Here is a 17,926-nt window from a genome sequence, read left to right on the forward strand (position 1 = left end):
TGTGTAATGGTATAATCTATGTCCACATGTGGATATGTGTAATGGTATAATCTGCATCCACATGTGGATATGTGTAATAGTATAATCTATGTCCACATGTGGATGTGTGTAATGGTATAATCTGCGTCCACATGTGGATATGTGTAATGGTATAATCTATGTCCACATGTGGATGTGTGTAATGGTATAATCTGCATCCACATGTGGATATGTGTAATGGTATAATCTATGTCCACATGTGGATATGTGTAATGGTATAATCTATGTCCACATGTGGATGTGTGTAATGGTATAATCTGCGTCCACATGTGGATATGTGTAATGGTATAATCTGCATCCACATGTGGATGTGTGTAATGGTATAATCTGCATCCACATGTGGATATGTGTAATGGTATAATCTGCGTCCACATGTGGAGGTGTGTAATGGTATAATCTGCGTCCACATGTGGATATGTGTAATGGTATAATCTGCATCCACATGTGGATATGTGTAATGGTATAATCTGCGTCCACATGTGGATGTGTGTAATGGTATAATCTGCGTCCACATGTGGATGTGTGTAATGGTATAATCTGCGTCCACATGTGGATATGTGTAATGGTATAATCTGCGTCCACATGTGGATGTATGTTGGTATAATCTATGTCCACATGTGGATATGTGTAATGGTATAATCTGCATCCACATGTGGATATGTGTAATGGTATAATCTATGTCCACATGTGGATATGTGTAATGGTATAATCTATGTCCACATGTGGATATGTGTAATGGTATAATCTATGTCCACATGTGGATATGTGTAATGGTATAATCTGCATCCACATGTGGATATGTGTAATGGTATAATCTGCATCCACATGTGGATTTGTGTAATGGTATAATCTATGTCCACATGTGGATATGTGTAATGGTATAATCTGCATCCACATGTGGATATGTGTAATGGTATAATCTGCATCCACATGTGGATGTGTGTAATGGTATAATCTGCATCCACATGTGGATGTGTGTAATGGTATAATCTGCATCCACATGTGGATTTGTGTAATGGTATAATCTGCATCCACATGTGGATGTGTGTAATGGTATAATCTGCATCCACATGTGGATTTGTGTAATGGTATAATCTATGTCCACATGTGGATATGTGTAATGGTATAATCTGCGTCCACATGTGGATTTGTGTAATGGTATAATCTATGTCCACATGTGGATATGTGTAATGGTATAATCTATGTCCACATGTGGATATGTGTAATGGTATAATCTGCATCCACATGTGGTTGTATGTTGGTATAATCCATCTCCACATGCGGATGTATGTTGGTATAATCCGTGTCCACATGTGGATGTATGTTGGTATAATCCGACTCCAAATGTGGATGTGTTGGTATAATCCGTCTCCACATGTGGATGTGTGTTGGTATAATCCGTCTCCACATGTGGATGTATGTAATGGTATAACCAATGTCCATATGTAGATGTGAGCTGGTGTAATGCTATAATCCGTCTCCAGATGTGGATGTGTATAATGGTATAATCTATATCCATATGTGGACATATGTTTGTATAATCCATGTCCACATGTGGATGTGTGTTGATATAATCCGTGTCCACATGGGGATGTGTGTAATGGTATAATCTGTCTCTACATGTGGACGTATGTTTGTATAATCGTTGTCCACACATGGGGATGTGTGTAATGGTATAATCTGTCTCTACATGTGGACGTATGTTTGTATAATCGTTGTCCACACATGGGGATGTGTGTAATGGTATAATCTGTCTCTACATGTGGACGTATGTTTGTATAATCGTTGTCCACACATGTGGATGTGTGTAATGGTATAATCCTTGTCCACATCTGGATGTGTGTAATGGTATAATCCATCTCCACATGTGGACGTATGTTTGCATAATCCGTGTCCACATGTGGATGTGTGTAATGGTATAATCCATGTCCACATGTGGATGTGTGTAATGGTATAATCCATGTCCACATGTGGATGTGTGTAATGGTATAATCCATCTTCACATGTGGACGCATGTTGGTATAATCTGTCTCCACATGTGGCATCATGGTGTAATTGACCACATGTGGAATGCAGCTTGGGATATTTCCATTTGTGTCCCTATATAACTGTATAGAGGTCTATTGTGCTTTGTTTATGTACACAACACTACGCATCTTGAAAAATGCACGTGTGATGTTGTTTTTGGACTGGAGCCTTCATTTGTTTTCTTCCTGCTTCCCTTGTTTCATTCCTTATTTCCTCGATGGAGAGTGGGAGGGATGGAAGTGGCTGTCTATCTTTAATAAATGGGCAAGAAAAAAAGGAGCAGGATTGAAGGAGGAGGGACAGGAGTGATAGCTCTTTGGATTTAGATTGGAGCACAAGCAGAGGAGGTATGGGGGATACAATGAGCTGAGTGAGAGAGAGAGAGCGAGAGAGAGAGAGAGAGAGAGAGAGAGAGAGAGAGAGGGAGGGGTCGGAGTCAGGGAGTGAATGCAGCTTGCGGTGCCTGCTGTGGAATTACAGCAGAGAACATTGTAAGGGACCTGAAAGAAAGCACTTTAAAAGAAAACAGAGGTTTGAATTGGAAGTACAAATGCGGACACGCTGAAGCGTCCATGCCTCCTGAAGAGCGGTGGAAAATCAAGGAGAAAAGATTCGGCAAGATTCAAGGGGCTCTGTCATTTTTCACACCGTAGACTTCAGAGCAGACCGGCAAGTGCCACCCTATTACTGGGACTGTCGCCTCACAGTAAGTGTGGGTTTATGCCATATTGCATCAGGTCCATGTCATTCATGCTCATTATTGTGCCATTCATGAATAACCCAGACAAGGGGATGCTGGATGACTTTTGCTGTCATGCCTCTGATTTAGCAGGGGAAGAGTGTGCCATACCATAGACTGTGTTAGTGTGTGTGTGCGCGTGTGCGTGCATGGTGCCAATGTGTGATTGGTATTCCATGTACGGTGTGCGGTGCTCCAAACCGGCTCTGTTCAGAATGGCTCCACAGAGCAGGGATTGTGTTAACCTGCAGAGAACCGCTCTGCTAGAGCTATGAGTTTTCCCCAGCCTCTTTCTCTCCTCATTTTTGCATTTTCATTAGGTCTTATTGAAACCCTCTGGGCATTTGTTCCCACACATTTCATTTAAACCTAGTCTCTCTCTCTCTCTCTCTCTTTCTCTCTCTCTCTCTCTCTCTCTTCCCCTTTCCTCTTTTTTTGTACCCTTGTTCCTCTTCTCATTCCCTCCATCCTCCCCCTTGCCGTCCCTGCCTCCCTCCATCCCCCACTCTGACTCAGAGAGTGCTGTCCTCTGCTGATGGATTTGAGAGAAACCTGGCCGTCTAACATTCGTTTTTGGCTGTGAGCCTCGTCTCCACTCGTTCTCTTGTTCCCTCATCCCTCCTTCAATTCTTGTTTGCATAAGAAGGATGCAAGAGTCCTTCCTATTGCTTAGATTTAGTCAGTGTGTGTGTAGTGTAGTGTGCTGCTGCTGCATCTGGCTTAGAGATCACTCACGTTTTGCCTATGACATTTGTTGCGCATAGACACACACACACACACACACATACACACACACACACACACAAGTGCGCGCGTGTGTATAACGAGGAGGACATGGCATCATTTGCTACCTCGGAGACCGATTTAACTCCTGCTATGGTGCCTTTTCACACCCTTTTCTCATGCACACTTAGATACCAGATTTCACTTGTGCACCCTCACACGCATAGTGCTAACGAGCTAAGCCCCCTCATGCCGTGTATGGCTTTGTATTGATTAAGCGCAGTACTCCAGAGGGCTGTTAAAGGCTATAGTTCAAGCTGTCCAGCATTTCCAGATGCCCATATCTCTCCATTTTCCTCCCTCTCTATCTCAACCAGATAATCGCTGAAGCCCTACTCACCCTGTTTAACACACTGACAGCCTGTGTAGCTTGTGAGGCTTTATCTTCTGTCTGTGTGTGTTTGGAAAGGAATATAGTGAGGGGGGCACATGGAAAATCCTGATCAATGAAAGAACGAAGAAGGTGGATGCAAAGATGCAGTGAACCCAGGGTGGATTTAACGTGTGATGTGTAAGATAAATAAGGCTGACTGAACGTTGCCCTTTCGCCCATCACTCGTCTCCCGCTAGCAAACTCACTCCTTCACTTTCATCTTTCATTTCATCCTGCTGTACGTTGGTTCCATCTCGACCTTGCTAAAATAGTACCGAGGGCCATTCTTTCTATTACTGATTGCTTTCATCACTTGCCTTGTTCCATTTCTCTTCTGTCCACTTGGTTCATTTGAACTTAGTCCATTACATTTGACATCATAGCACTGACGGGCCTCACAAAAGATCTTCAGAGTAACCTAATAATTTAATTCAATAGGAATGGTAGGTAGACACACAAAGACATGTTTGAGACATGCTCTTTGAAAGCGGCTTTTTAAAAGAACATGAAGATGATGGTGGTAAGATGGCAGTCTGCCCTTGGTGCACATACAACTTAATAATGCACTAAAGTTTGCATTAACATGATGCTGAAGCTATAACGGCTGGGATTCTCCTACAATTATCAGTTCCAGATAACAAACGTGTAATATTTAAGAAATATATTCGTTATATCAAAATGTGACAGTAAATCTGTATTTTTGTGATTTTCCTCAGGCCCGAAAATCACTTTTTGGAACAACCGTACAGAACTTCTCTAAATCTGTGACTCCAATCGAACCTGATTTCAGTCTAGCCAAAGGGATATTAGCTTATGAAAATGTGAGTCGAAAGACAGGAGTCACTGTCTGCTACGTCTTCTACACACCTGAGGAGTCAGACGGTGGAACTGTGGGAGTCAAGGAGGTTCACGTCCTTGGACATCTCCTCCACAAGAACACAAGAAGAGTGAGAAGAGAGGCTCTCCTGGAATTTCTGGGATTGGGCCCTGCTCGTTTTCTCCTGGATACTTGGACCTATTAGTTGTTGATCACAGAACTGTTTTAACTGGGAGCAAAATACATTGTTTCCTTTCTCTCATCTAGCTGTAGCAGAATTGAAGATTCTTCAGCTTTTGAGAAGAAACAGTAGCTTGGCCTAGGGTTAGTTTCATAGAGTTCCTAGAGTTTTCTTTCATCCACACATGGCCTAACAGTGTGTGTTTTGGGGGGGGGGTCAGTGTGATGACCTGTAGTTGAAGGTGTGTGTTTGTGAATGTACAGCTATGGGCAAGGTCAGGAACAAGAGGCTAACAGGAAGAGGCAGCTAATCATTAATGCATACTTCTGAGCCAGGTGGTAGGTAAGTGTGTGCTTGAGTGAAGGTGCAGATGTCAGTAAGAGTGTGTCTGAATGTGGGTATGTGTAAGAAAACGTGTGTTTTATCACGTATAGCATATCTTTACAATTAGACATGATTGCAGGCAGGTTTTTGGGCAGGCAGAGATAACATCTGCAGGAGAGAGAGATATATAAAGTCTGAGACAGAGAGAAAGTCAGAAAGAACAGGCTTTTTTTTTGTTCCAATCTGATTGTAGTCTCAATTCCCTAGGTCTGATCACTCCAGACTAGGCCATAAATAAAAAGGCACTGAGTTGTAAAGGAGAGGGAAAATTAAATCCTCCATCTGGTTCACTCTTCTGTGTACGTTTTTGATGTTAGTAGCACCAGCTAGGATTTCACTAAGCTCTGCAGCTTGGATAAGGTCCTCAACAAAAGACTTCCCTCCATGATATTAGAGCATTACAACCGTAGACTTCTGAGGTGCTGCTTAAGCACCCTCCTTTAAAGTCGAGCTATTTGGAACGGTCCACTTGTAGCAGTAACAAAAGGTTTGGACAATTGTGATTTTCCACTCTCTCTGACCGGAACCAACATTTCCCAAGAGGAGCGAGTTCGCCACCTAACACAGCAACTTCATGGCGCCTTCTTCCTGACGACGCATGCTTCACTCTGTGAGTAAATCACTTCTACACCCTACCTGTGTATGTGTGTGTGTGTGTGTAGAATAGTACTAGTAGTAGTACCTATCTAACGTGTGTGTGTTTTCTTAGCCATGTTGTCTCCGGATGAGTGAGCTAACAACACTTGCTGTATTTGATCCTGTCTGTGTGTGCATGATCCTGTGAGCAAATGATAACTTGTCAGCTAGAGTTAGCTCTGGTGTGTTGGAGCTGATTCCTGAAATTATGGTCTGTTTGTGTTCTCATGTGGACTGATGTATGTGAGCGTTTTGTTCGCTGCCTCACATGGTGCTCCCTTGAATATTCTTCTAGGTAACTATTATATAGAAATGCTAAAAAAAACCCTTCATATTCTATTTGCTACACATTCATTTGAAATATATTCCTGCATCCTGCTGAAACCCTCGTATGCTAATCTCGCCTCGCTAACAATATACCTAGACTTGACTAGATATGTAAACACAACTGACACAAAATGAACATGCTAGGTTTTTAAAATCGGGCTTCTCCACAGCACTCTAAACGTGCACATTAAAGCTATTTGGGACAATTCAGCTTCTTCTATTACCTGACAATTAGTGTGGACATGCCCTTAACCGGTCCAGCGAGCTGTGAAGAACATCGCCTTCATACCCACTCCTTCGCTGGTTACGCAGAGCCTGAGAATCTGTCTCAAATTCCTTCTAATATCTCATGTACTTTAATGTCTTAAGAGTTATAGGATCCCGTATCCGTGTCTTCAATCTACAATCTTCGAGTCAGTCTACAATATTCGACACTAAACTTATTCTAGACTAAATCTAAGTTAAACTAATCCCGCCACTGATCTTGAACTGGAGAATGGAATTATAGGTTGAACTGTAGATTGTAGATTGGTTTGGATAAGGATTTTAGAGATCTGAGAGAGATTTTTTTGTTCTCTCTTAAATGTGACATTTGAGTAAGCTGCGTGCACATTAAACATACCTTCGAGTTACACCGTTGAAGAAAGACGAGGAATAATGCGAATGTGATTTAAGTTCAGACTGCTCCAGTGTGGTGACTGGGTACATACATACATTTATGTGTGTGTGCTGTTGCTGACGTAACCGTTTCTGACGCTCATAAGGCTCTCGACGGCGCCCTGTACGAGGTCTGAGTGTATTTGCGAGTTATTGCTGCATTTACACACCTCTGTGATGTTCGCCTGCTCTGTTGCCATGGCACCGGGCCATTGCTGTTTACTGGTAGGCTGAGAGCAAACACTGGAAGTAGCGGATGTGTCAGAGACCATAAACATTTCACCTAACGTATAGTACATACAGACAAAAATATTTATAAACAGCAACAAAGCAAGAAGCACACACATGTTTATCTCATAAGAATCAAATCAACTGAATCTGTCATGCTTACTAATTCTGATATGACTCTTCCTGTCTATAATTAGACATTTAGACGTGTATTAGAGCAGGGCTTTGATGGTGCAATAACAGTAAGCACTGCATACAGAATCTAGTCCGTATTCAAGACAGATGGAGACAGAAACGAAATATGGCTCCACACCTGAGATAATACCCTGCATCATTCCATTTGTGAAAGACATAATAAGAGGTCTCTGTAATCAGACTGCGATGAAGCTGCTGTCTCAGAGTGGGCACCGTCGTGTAGACGAGTTCGCCAGTGAAGATGAAAAAGCAGCTTTCCTCTAAAGCCACACCAGAGACTTTGGCGACAGCGGAGAGCTCACTGGATCATCTCCGAACACGGCTTACTGAAAGATGCTCACTGAACCAGTGCTGATAGTTCTCTTATTCACAAGCTTAACCTCTTTCATTTATTTTTTATTCCTTCCCAATGTTTTTCTCCCAATTTGGTCACTGGCAGTTCTCACCCACTAGCAAGTTGTCCTCTATCCTCTATGACAGCTATCATCTGGGGGAAGGTGAGGACTGGCACACGCTTCCTCCTAGACATGTGCAGCTCTGCCTCCAAATCTTTCCCACTGTTCTCATGCACTTCATTAGATGAGGAACACACTGCACACTGCATTCGTTAAGTGCTTTAGATGTTCATGCCTCTATTCATATTAAACTTTAAACCTGAAGTGTAAATGTAGACTTCCTTCCTTCCTCTCTCCCTCCCTTCAGTTCAGATTTAAACCCGATGTGCGCATAGTCTACATGGGAAACTACTTCCTTCCTTCCTTCTTTCTTATTATACATGTTAACATTTAAACCAGAAACATGGATGATCTACATTTTCCTTCCTTCCTTCCTTCCTTCCTTCCTTCCTTCCTTTTGTCCTTCCTTCCTTCCTTCCTTATTCATATTTATATTTAAACCCGATGCGCGCATAGTGTACATGGGAAACTACTTCCTTCCTTCCTTCTTTCTTATTATACATGTTAACATTTAAAACAGAAACATGGATGATCTACATCTTCCTTCCTTCCTTTTATCCTTCCTACCTTCCGTCCTTCCTTCCTTATTCATATTTATATTTAAACCCAATGTGCGCATAGTCTACATGGGAAACTACTTCCTTCCTTCCTTCTTTCTTATTATACATGTTAACATTTAAACCAGAAACATGGATGATCTACATTTTCCTTCCTTCCTTCCTTCCTTCCTTCCTTCCTTCCTTCCTTCCTTCCTTTTATCCTTCCTTCCTTCCTTCCTTCCTTCCTTATTCATATTTATATTTAAACTCGAGGTGTGCATAGTATACATGGGAAACTACTTCCTTCCTTCCTTCTTTCTTATTATACATGTTAACATTTAAAACAGAAACATGGATGATCTACATCTTCCTTCCTTCCTTCCTTCCTTCCTTTTATCCTTCCTAATTTCCGTCCTTCCTTCCTTCCTTCCTTATTCATATTTATATTTAAACCCAATGTGCACATAGTATACATGGGAAACTACTTCCTTCCTTCCTTGTTAAGATTTAAACCAGAAGGGTGCATGGTCTACATGTTTGTTTAAACCAGAAACCAGAAACATGGATGATCTACATCTTCCTTCCTTCCTTCCTTCCTTCCTTCCTTCCTTCCTTTTATCCTTCCTAATTTCCGTCCTTCCTTCCTTCCTTCCTTATTCATATTTATATTTAAACCCAATGTGCACATAGTATACATGGGAAACTACTTCCTTCCTTCCTTCTTTCTTATTATACATGTTAACATTTAAACCAGAAACATGGATGATCTACATCTTCCTTCCTTCCTTTTATCCTTCCTACCTTCCGTCCTTCCTTCCTTCCTTCCTTCCTTATTCATATTTATATTTAAACCCAATGTGCACATAGTCTACATGGGAAACTATTTCCTTCCTTCTTTCTTATTATACATGTTAACATTTAAACCAGAAACATGGATGATCTACATCTTCCTTCCTTCCTTCCTTTTATCCTTCCTTCCTTCCTTCCTTCCTTCCTTCCTTCCTTATTCATATTTATATTTAAACCCGATGTGCGCATAGTCTACATGGGAAACTATTTCCTTCCTTCCTTCTTTCTTATTATACATGTTAACATTTAAACCAGAAACATGGATGATCTACATCTTCCTTCCTTCCTTCCTTCCTTCCTTCCTTCCTTCCTTCCTTCCTCCCTTCCTTCTTTCCTTCCTTCCTATCTTCCTTATTCATATTTATATTTAAACTCAAGGTGTGCATAGTCTACATGGGAAACTACTTCCTTCCTTCCTTGTTAAGACTTAAACCAGAAGGGTGCATGGTCTACATGTTTGTTTAAACCAGAAACCAGAAACATGGATGATCTACATCTTCCTTCCTTCCTTCCGTCCTTCCTTCCTTATTCATATTTATATTTAAACCCAATGTGCACATAGTCTACATGGGAAACTACTTCTTTCCTTCCTTCCTTCCTTCCTTCCTTCTTTCTTATTATACATGTTAACATTTAAACCAGAAACATGGATGATCTACATCTTCCTTCCTTCCTTCCTTCCTTCCTTCCTTCCTTCCTTCCTTCCTTCCTTCCTTCCTTCCTTCTTTCCTTATTCATATTTAAACACATATATTTATATTTAAACTCAAGGTGTGCATAGTATACATGGGAAACTACTTCCTTCCTTCCTTGTTAAGACTTAAACCAGAAGGGTGCATGGTCTACATGTTTGTTTAAACCAGAAACCAGAAACATGGATGATCTACATCTTCCTTCCTTCCTTCCTTCCTTTTATCCTTCCTACCTTCCATCCTTCCTTCCTTCCTTCCTTATTCATATTTATATTTAAACCCAATGTGCACATAGTCTACATGGGAAACTACTTCCTTCCTTCCTTCCTTCTTTCTTATTATACATGTTAACATTTAAAACAGAAACATGGATGATCTACATCTTCCTTCCTTCCTTCCTTCCCTCCTTCCTTCCTTCCTTCCTTCCTTTTATCCTTCCTTCCTTCCTTCCTTCCTTATTCATATTTATATTTAAACTCGAGGTGTGCATAGTATACATGGGAAACTACTTCCTTCCTTCCTTCTTTTTTATTATACATGTTAACATTTAAACCAGAAACATGGATGATCTACATCTTCCTTCCTTCCTTCCTTCCTTCCTTCCCTCCCTCCCTCCTTCCCTCCTTCCTTCCTTCCTTCCTTCCTTCCTTTCTTATTCATATTTATATTTAAACTCGAGGTGTGCATAGTATACATGGGAAACTACTTCCTTCCTTCCTTCCTAAGCTAAGACTTAAACCAGAAGGGTGCATGGTCTACATGTTTGTTTGTTTGTTTGTTTGTTTCTCTCTCTCTCTCTACCTTACCTCCTTTTTTATATTGATGTTTAAACCCGATGTTCACAAAGTTGTGGGAAAGTTCTTCCTTCCCACTTTCTTATTATACATGTTAAGATTTAAACCAGAAGTGTGCATGGTCTACATGTTTCTTTCTTTCTTCTTTCTTTCTCTCTCTCTCTCTCTCTCTCTCTCTCTCTCTCACTCTCTTATTTGAACCATAAAACTATGCCCGTGGACAAAAAGGAAAGGAAAGGAAAGGAAAGGAAAGGAAAAATATTGGAAAATACTGAAAAACAAAACAAAACAAGGAATGCAGGAAAAAATGTTTTCAGAAATTATTCTGAAACATAACTTCATTCAACTGCTTAACTAGATGCCTGTGTAACTTTCTGGTAAGCTTTCTAACTTCTGTCTAATGAGACAGAGTAAGCAACTAACCAGTGTTGTTTATCATTGACAACTGTAACCAATTAATAATATTTTATCAGTTTTCATTTAGTTTTTGGGGTTTGTTACATTCCAGAAAGGTCAGAAATGTTTGGAGAACTGGCACTCTGTCAGAATCTACTACAAAGCTGAGACGCGGTGTTGCTTCTAATTAAAATACATTTCATTATAATGCCCAAACAATATTCTGGGAATATTTCATTTTACTAAAGATAAAGAAGAATCTGTTTAGAACAACGAGAACCATACAATGATCATACAAGTTAATATTTTTTAAATGAATGTAATTAATTAAATGATAATGTTTGGAAACTGAGGCAGAGATATGCTGCACTGTACACAGTGTGTGGTCTGCAGGAGCTATATAGACTGGCAGCTCTACAAAAACCTCACAAAGCCTGTGCACCACTTCTCTCCTGTTTTTTTATGCAAGACTGAGAAAAAGAAGAATGTTTCCACCTTGTTCACTACTTGATTACTTTGGGCTAGTTGCAGGTATTATTGTGTAGTTTTGGAAATGTAATTGGAAACCTGGCAACTCTTCCCACAAGCTTTGTTTTTAAGCTCCGCATGAAAAAGTACAAAAAAATGTTTCTTCCTGCTGGATCAGAGTCTCAATGCGCATAGAGAGAGAAAAAAAACACGAGTACTCGTATCTGAATTTGTACTTGTTTAGAACACCTCTGTTTAATCTAAATAATGTAATCATAGTCAAATACATCCCTACAATGCGTAGGAGAAAAGCACTAACTGCGTTCTTTCACGTACGTGCTCTGATTGGCTAGTAGCTTTCTGATTGACAGAGGAGAAGAATAGGCAATCCTGCGCAAGCTTAACTTCCCCTCCAGGTAATTACTGCCTTTCCATCATCATGCCATAATGAAGCTTCTCTGATTAAGTTATGTGTGTTAATGGTGCAGTTTATGCAATATAAACTTTTGTGCAGGGCAATGAAATCACTGGTGCTTTTGAGTACAGAAGATAAGATTTTATAGTGCAGCACTTGTGCCAGTCTCAAAGCCTATCTGTCCTGAGGTCTGTAAAGATGCCTGGACGAGGTACAACTGCACCATGCTGCGTAAAGGATAGAAATAGGATTGCTTTAGATTAGATGTCCTATGGAACATTGTGCAGTGTCAGATTCTCATTTAAGCTCTGCAATAAAATCCAGTTAATGTGTATTTGTAAAGCTCCTCTCTTTCTTTAATGGGGAATGATGATAACCTTATATTGCATAAATGTGCAGGACTATCCATGACATCCATTTGCAGTTCAGCTCAAACAGTAGCTTAAAAGCCCTTCCCATTTTTCTTTTTTATTGTGCCTGAATAATGGAGCAGTGACGGTGTTGCACTGATACACATATAACTGTGGATTGGGGTCAAAGGGAAAAAAAATGCAATATTTGCACCTGAACAGTTGTGATGTGATTGTTTAACTGCGGCCCATCTGAGATACAGCATGTACAGCGTGACTTCCTTTCTAATACTTCTCAAGTTCAATTTTAATACTGCGCTGGCTGCCTTCCTGACTGTATCCCATGCTTAATGGAAAAAGAAGAGAGGCAAATAAGTCATAGGATACTGCTGTCTGATGAGCGAAATTGTGAAAACTTGACTTTGTCGCTGTGTAATTTTTATTCCAAATGTCACAGTGTCATTTCTTGCCATGTAAGAAGAGCAGATCTCAGTGACTCATGATCACATACCCTAATTTTGTGTGTTTTGTGTGTGTGTATAGGAGAGAGACAGAGACAGAGACAGTGAGAGAGAGAGAGAGACAGAGAGTGAAAGAGCACATGAGTAAAAGAGAGAGAGAAAAAAACTCCTCACATCACCCATGTTCCCTTTTTTCACATACTCAGTCCATAAAATGTTTTTTTGCAGTTCTTTGACCATTTGACATGAAATTTCTGTTGCTGTTCGGAGCAATTCATTCTCACAATGAAATTCCCGACCAGGGTTGTTTTATCCAATCTGTTCTCTCGAATGTCAGTCACAGTGAAAAGCCTGACTCTTGGCTACAGTGTGGTGTTAAAATCAGTGTTCAAACAATGAGCTCTGTCAGTGTGATGTGCTTCAGCCTAGTCACACACATACAGGGCTATTGACTTGTTTTGTTAGCGCATCAGTAGCCCTTGTTGAGTCAGGAGCATAATGAGTGACCATCTCTGTGAGCGGTTTGATCCGGTTCAGACAGGGCTGTGAGCGCTGCGAGTGAGCCGTAAGGATTGCAGCTTGCATTATGGTCCATTTCACTCGCTTATTCATAATCAATTAGATATTTAGTCTACCAGAATCACGACTCCGCATGCCTCTTGAATGAAAGAGGACAAGTTTATAGAAGCCCAGTGTTTCTGATACAATAGCCATGCATGCAAAGACAGCAGCTATTATTTCAGACCCAAATGAATTTTCCGACTGTCAGCAGCTGCCTTTTGCTTGCTGAAGAAAAGCATATAAAAAAATATTTGTGATTTTTGTGATGTCCCTGTCAGTGCTTGACAACTTGTTTCAGATGCTTTATTTTGAGGGAGCGTGTTAGTTACTGCCCTTTTCATTTTGCTCCCTTTCACACTTTTATGCTTTTGAAACGGGGCCAATTGTGTGCTGTTGCAAATAAGATCAATCTCCCATTACAGGCGAGTGACCGGCTCTGTCTCAGGCAGCTGCTACCTGTAGCCTCCCATTTCAGTGCTGGTGTGGGAGAGATCCATCTCCATTAGAGCCGCATACGGCAAAATGAATACAGGGCCTCATTCACGGCAGAGCAATGGATTGCACAGGCCTTCTTTTCCTACAGCATCAGTTCCGAGCCAGCTCACAGAGAGCAGTGGATTGCTGTCTGAACTCGAATGCTAAGAAGTACAGCTCACACCTCAGGTGCCCAGGAGGGTTACAAGTTTTTTGAAAAAGTCAATTAAAGTCAGGAAAGTCTGGCCATGCGGTCGATCTTAGGTGGGATCTGAGGAGAAAATGTAGGAGGAGGAGGAGTGTTGAGGAGCTCATGGGAGACAAGCGGCTAAGAGGCCAGATTAAGAAAGTCTGGGTTCTCAGTCGGGTAAAGAATAAGAGGTCTGTTTTGGTTCATCCGGGTCTGCTGGCTGTCTTGGGGCACTCGCCCTCATCGATTAGCCGTCTCACGAAAAGCCTTAGGTGCGCTCCCTGCTGAGAGGAAGGGAAACATCTCCACACACCCTGATGGGAAACCAGGCACATATGCAACAAGGGTGTTATAATGAGAAAGGCAATTACTGATCAGTTTGGCTTCTGTCATTGTGTTTTTGTTATTCCAGTTCTCATTCTCTATTAGCCAGGAATTTTAGTCTTTGGCTGTGACACAAGTAAATAATGACAACATAACAGTCTCAGCGTGAGCTTTTGAATTTGGACGGGGCAATGATCATTTACAAGCTCTGTCCGAGCAGCTCTCAGCGTCCGTGAATTGGACAGTCCTTTGAAGTGAACCACACTTTAGCCTGATGCAAAAAACAAGTGATGTTTGCTTTTAATGCAGAAATCTGAGTAGAAGGTGCTGTCAGAGGTAGTAACCTTTGGAAGTAGTGAGGAAAAAATTTGAATTGCACTTTTGGACTTTTTCAGAAATCGTGAGCAGGATTTACAGAGTAGAATACAAATGTGCCTCACTTATACGGATTTGGTTGTTGAATTGTACAAGATCAGTATATTTTATATGTAACTTTAAGATTAGAAGTGGACGTGCTGGTTTTTGGCCTTTAAAAAAACATGGTGTGGAATATAAAGTTTAGTTTGGGTCCAAACCCACCACTGCACACATTAAAAATAATTACATACACATTAAAAAAAAAGCAAATATTTCTTTTCATTTTAGGAAGTATTTTGGTTTCCAACACCATACAACAACAGAAATTGGCTTATTGAACATATTTTGTGTCAGTGCTCAGTAGTTAAGACATTGGGCTACTGATCAGAAGGTTGTGATCCCAGGACTACCAATCTGCCACTTAAGGCCCTTAACCCTTTAACTGCTCAGTTGTATGAATGAGATAAATGTAAATGTACTTTACTCTGGATAATGTAAGTGCAAATAGGGCTTCTGCAACTTTCCTTTGTCATGTGGAATTTTATTAGTTTCAAAATGCTTCCTTTCTTTTCATTTAAATATGAGAACGTTACACTTTAATTAAATGGCATATTGCTACCTCACAGCTCCAGGGTCTCCAGTTTGGTTCTGAAGAGTCTATTTGGAGTTTCTGTGCTTGAGCTCATGCTGTTGTAGGTTTCCGGTTTTCAGGTTCTCTGGCTCCTCCCATTTCTATCTATCTATCTATCTATCTATCTATCTATCTATCTATCTATCTATCTATCTATCTATCTATCTATCTATCTATCTGTCTGTCTGTCTGTCTGTCTGTCTGTCTGTCTGTCTGTCTATCTATCTATCTATCTATCTATCTATCTGTCTATCTGTCTGTCTGTCTGTCTGTCTGTCAGCACATAAAACCAGTATTACGAAAGCTGCATATAATAAAAGTGGGTGTAAACATTTCTCCCTTACAAAAAATTGTAAAAGGATTAGTAATGTAATTTTCATGCAAATGAAATGCCATTTCTTTCCTGTGCAATTCATTTGCCACAGTGAGTAATGAGGGATCCTTTATTGTACAATCTTGACCCACTTTTTGGAAGTATCCAACATATTGCCTGTTTATTTGCTACACCAACCATACAACCCTGGTCGCATGGCTACTAATCACTTCACACATGAAGGGTAATAAATGTTCTCGCACACCGTTGGTAATTAATGCAGAGGCTCAGTGCATTTTTATCTCACTCTGTCCAACAGTGGCGGCTGGTGGAAGGGTGCATTACTTTTTAACATTCAGTACAGTACATATGTCTTAATGTGGCAGTAGCTAATTTGCCTGAAAGGGTGTCTAGCAAAACTAGCCAGATTATTGTAGAATAATACATAGGTGTCTTGAAATTAGGTTCAGTGTATCGAAAGGTGGTAGTCTGGTACATCCAAGTACATAATTCATCCATCTGAAGCCTCTGCTATCAAAAGCTTAATCAAGATAAGGGGTTTTCTTTAAATGCATAAAAAATCAGATCAATTATCTGTTGCCATATGGAAACAGCATATAGTAGAGGGTCACAATGACATGACAAATGAAATCCTCTATAATTTGCCTCTCTTAACATATGTTTGTCTCCCAATGCAAACAATTACTATGTGACACTTTCCGGCTCCCATTTCCAGTATAATCATCCTGTACATGAGGTATCCTTGTAGCCCATCTAATACTATTTGCCTTCGCTCTGTAATACTGTAATGCTTTTAAAATCCCACCATGTAATATCACCCAGAAGAGCATATAGTTCCTATCATGGTTTCTTCCTCGTGTTGTCTGGGGGAGTGTTTTCTTGCCTTCCTCATCAGGCTCTTTAGGAATCAGTATATAAACCTGGATTTCTCTAATGGTGCTTCGTGACAATGTCTATTGTTAAAAGCACTAAACAAAAAATGGAATTGATTCTACATTGTTCTTACGAAAAAACATCAATGTCCAAAACATTCGGAGCCACTGTTGCTTTTCATTCTTCATCCTGTTGCCTAGTAATAAGTCTTCCACCATGCCTGCTCATAGCATTTCAAAGCGCATTTACAGGTGTGTGAAAAAAATCACACATATTACAGATTATTTCATTTGAAAAAAGGAAACAACCTCTGCAGCAAAGTATTTCAATACAATAGTCTTTTTTTTGTTGTAAATGTTAATGCACAGTTACTTTATATTTCCAATTTGAAAACTGTGGCATGTGCAAAAGTTTGGACGCCATCCAGATGTAAAGTTTCTGAACATTATTAACTCACCAGACTTGTCATTAGGAGTTAATGCTGTCGACTGATGAAGGAAAAATGGCTGCAGTGACCAAAGGTATAAAATAAACCCCCAAAATATGCACCTGACCGTCACACCCATATGCTCTCCTTGAAACTGTTGAAGCACACGATTGTATAGAATGTCTTTGTCTGCTGTAGCGTTACAGTTTCGCTTCGCTGGAGCTAAGCGCAGAAACGTGTTCCAGACAATCTTCTTGTGTACAAAGCGAGCTCCATGAAGACATGGTGTGCCAAAGCTGGTGTAAAAGAACTCAAGTGGTCTGTACCTTTTGAATTACAGCCAGCTTTACTGTCACGGCTGCTGCTATACATTCAGCATTCGAAAAATTCAACAACGCTGGTAGATAATGTAATAAAATGTATCTGACATCTGAGGAGCATAAAAACTAAACTGTAGGATGCTAGCAGCAAGGCATGACAGAATCAGCATGTAGCAAATAGAATAGCATAAACCGGACACATATATGAATAGTCTGTATGCAAAAATTTAACAGATATATAAGCTGCAGTTGTCCTGAAGGTATGCAGGATTTTTTTTCCTTTTAACAAAGTATGAACTGAATCAAATAATACAGTTTAAAAAGTGCCGTGTAAAATGCCAGTCCTCCTGCTGCCATGGGTACTGCCATGTGTGGCTGCTCCCACATGGTTAGCTGGAACATGTTGGTTTTATTACAGCATACACCGGACACACAGAGCTTGTGTTAATGTCACCTCCCAACAGACTCAGAAGCCTTCGCCACACAAGATGCCTTTTCAGTCTCTTCATAACCAAATGTCAAGAGTCGAAGCACATTTTATAGCTGTAATGGAGTCTACATTCTCTTTACGAGGTCAGGACAGAGTGTCTTTTAACAATAAAGACCTTTATGAAAAGGCCATGGGCTCA

The 17,926-nt window shown here is 40.5% G+C and overlaps 1 protein-coding gene across 1 annotated transcript in view; it reads left to right on the top strand.

The window, feature by feature from the left end:
• The first annotated feature begins 2,198 nt into the window (after nucleotides 1-2,198).
• grik5 (glutamate receptor, ionotropic, kainate 5) overlaps nucleotides 2,199-17,926 on the top strand; it is a 70,766-nt gene continuing 55,038 nt past the window's right edge. Inside the window, exons 1-2 of the mRNA XM_058396142.1 lie at nucleotides 2,199-2,773; nucleotides 4,679-5,954. The gene's annotated coding sequence lies outside the window, so the exon portion shown is untranslated. The remainder of the gene's footprint in view (nucleotides 2,774-4,678; nucleotides 5,955-17,926) is intronic.

This window comes from Hemibagrus wyckioides, linkage group LG01 (assembly GCF_019097595.1).
Source record: "Hemibagrus wyckioides isolate EC202008001 linkage group LG01, SWU_Hwy_1.0, whole genome shotgun sequence".
NCBI classification, from domain to species: Eukaryota; Metazoa; Chordata; class Actinopteri; order Siluriformes; family Bagridae; genus Hemibagrus; species Hemibagrus wyckioides.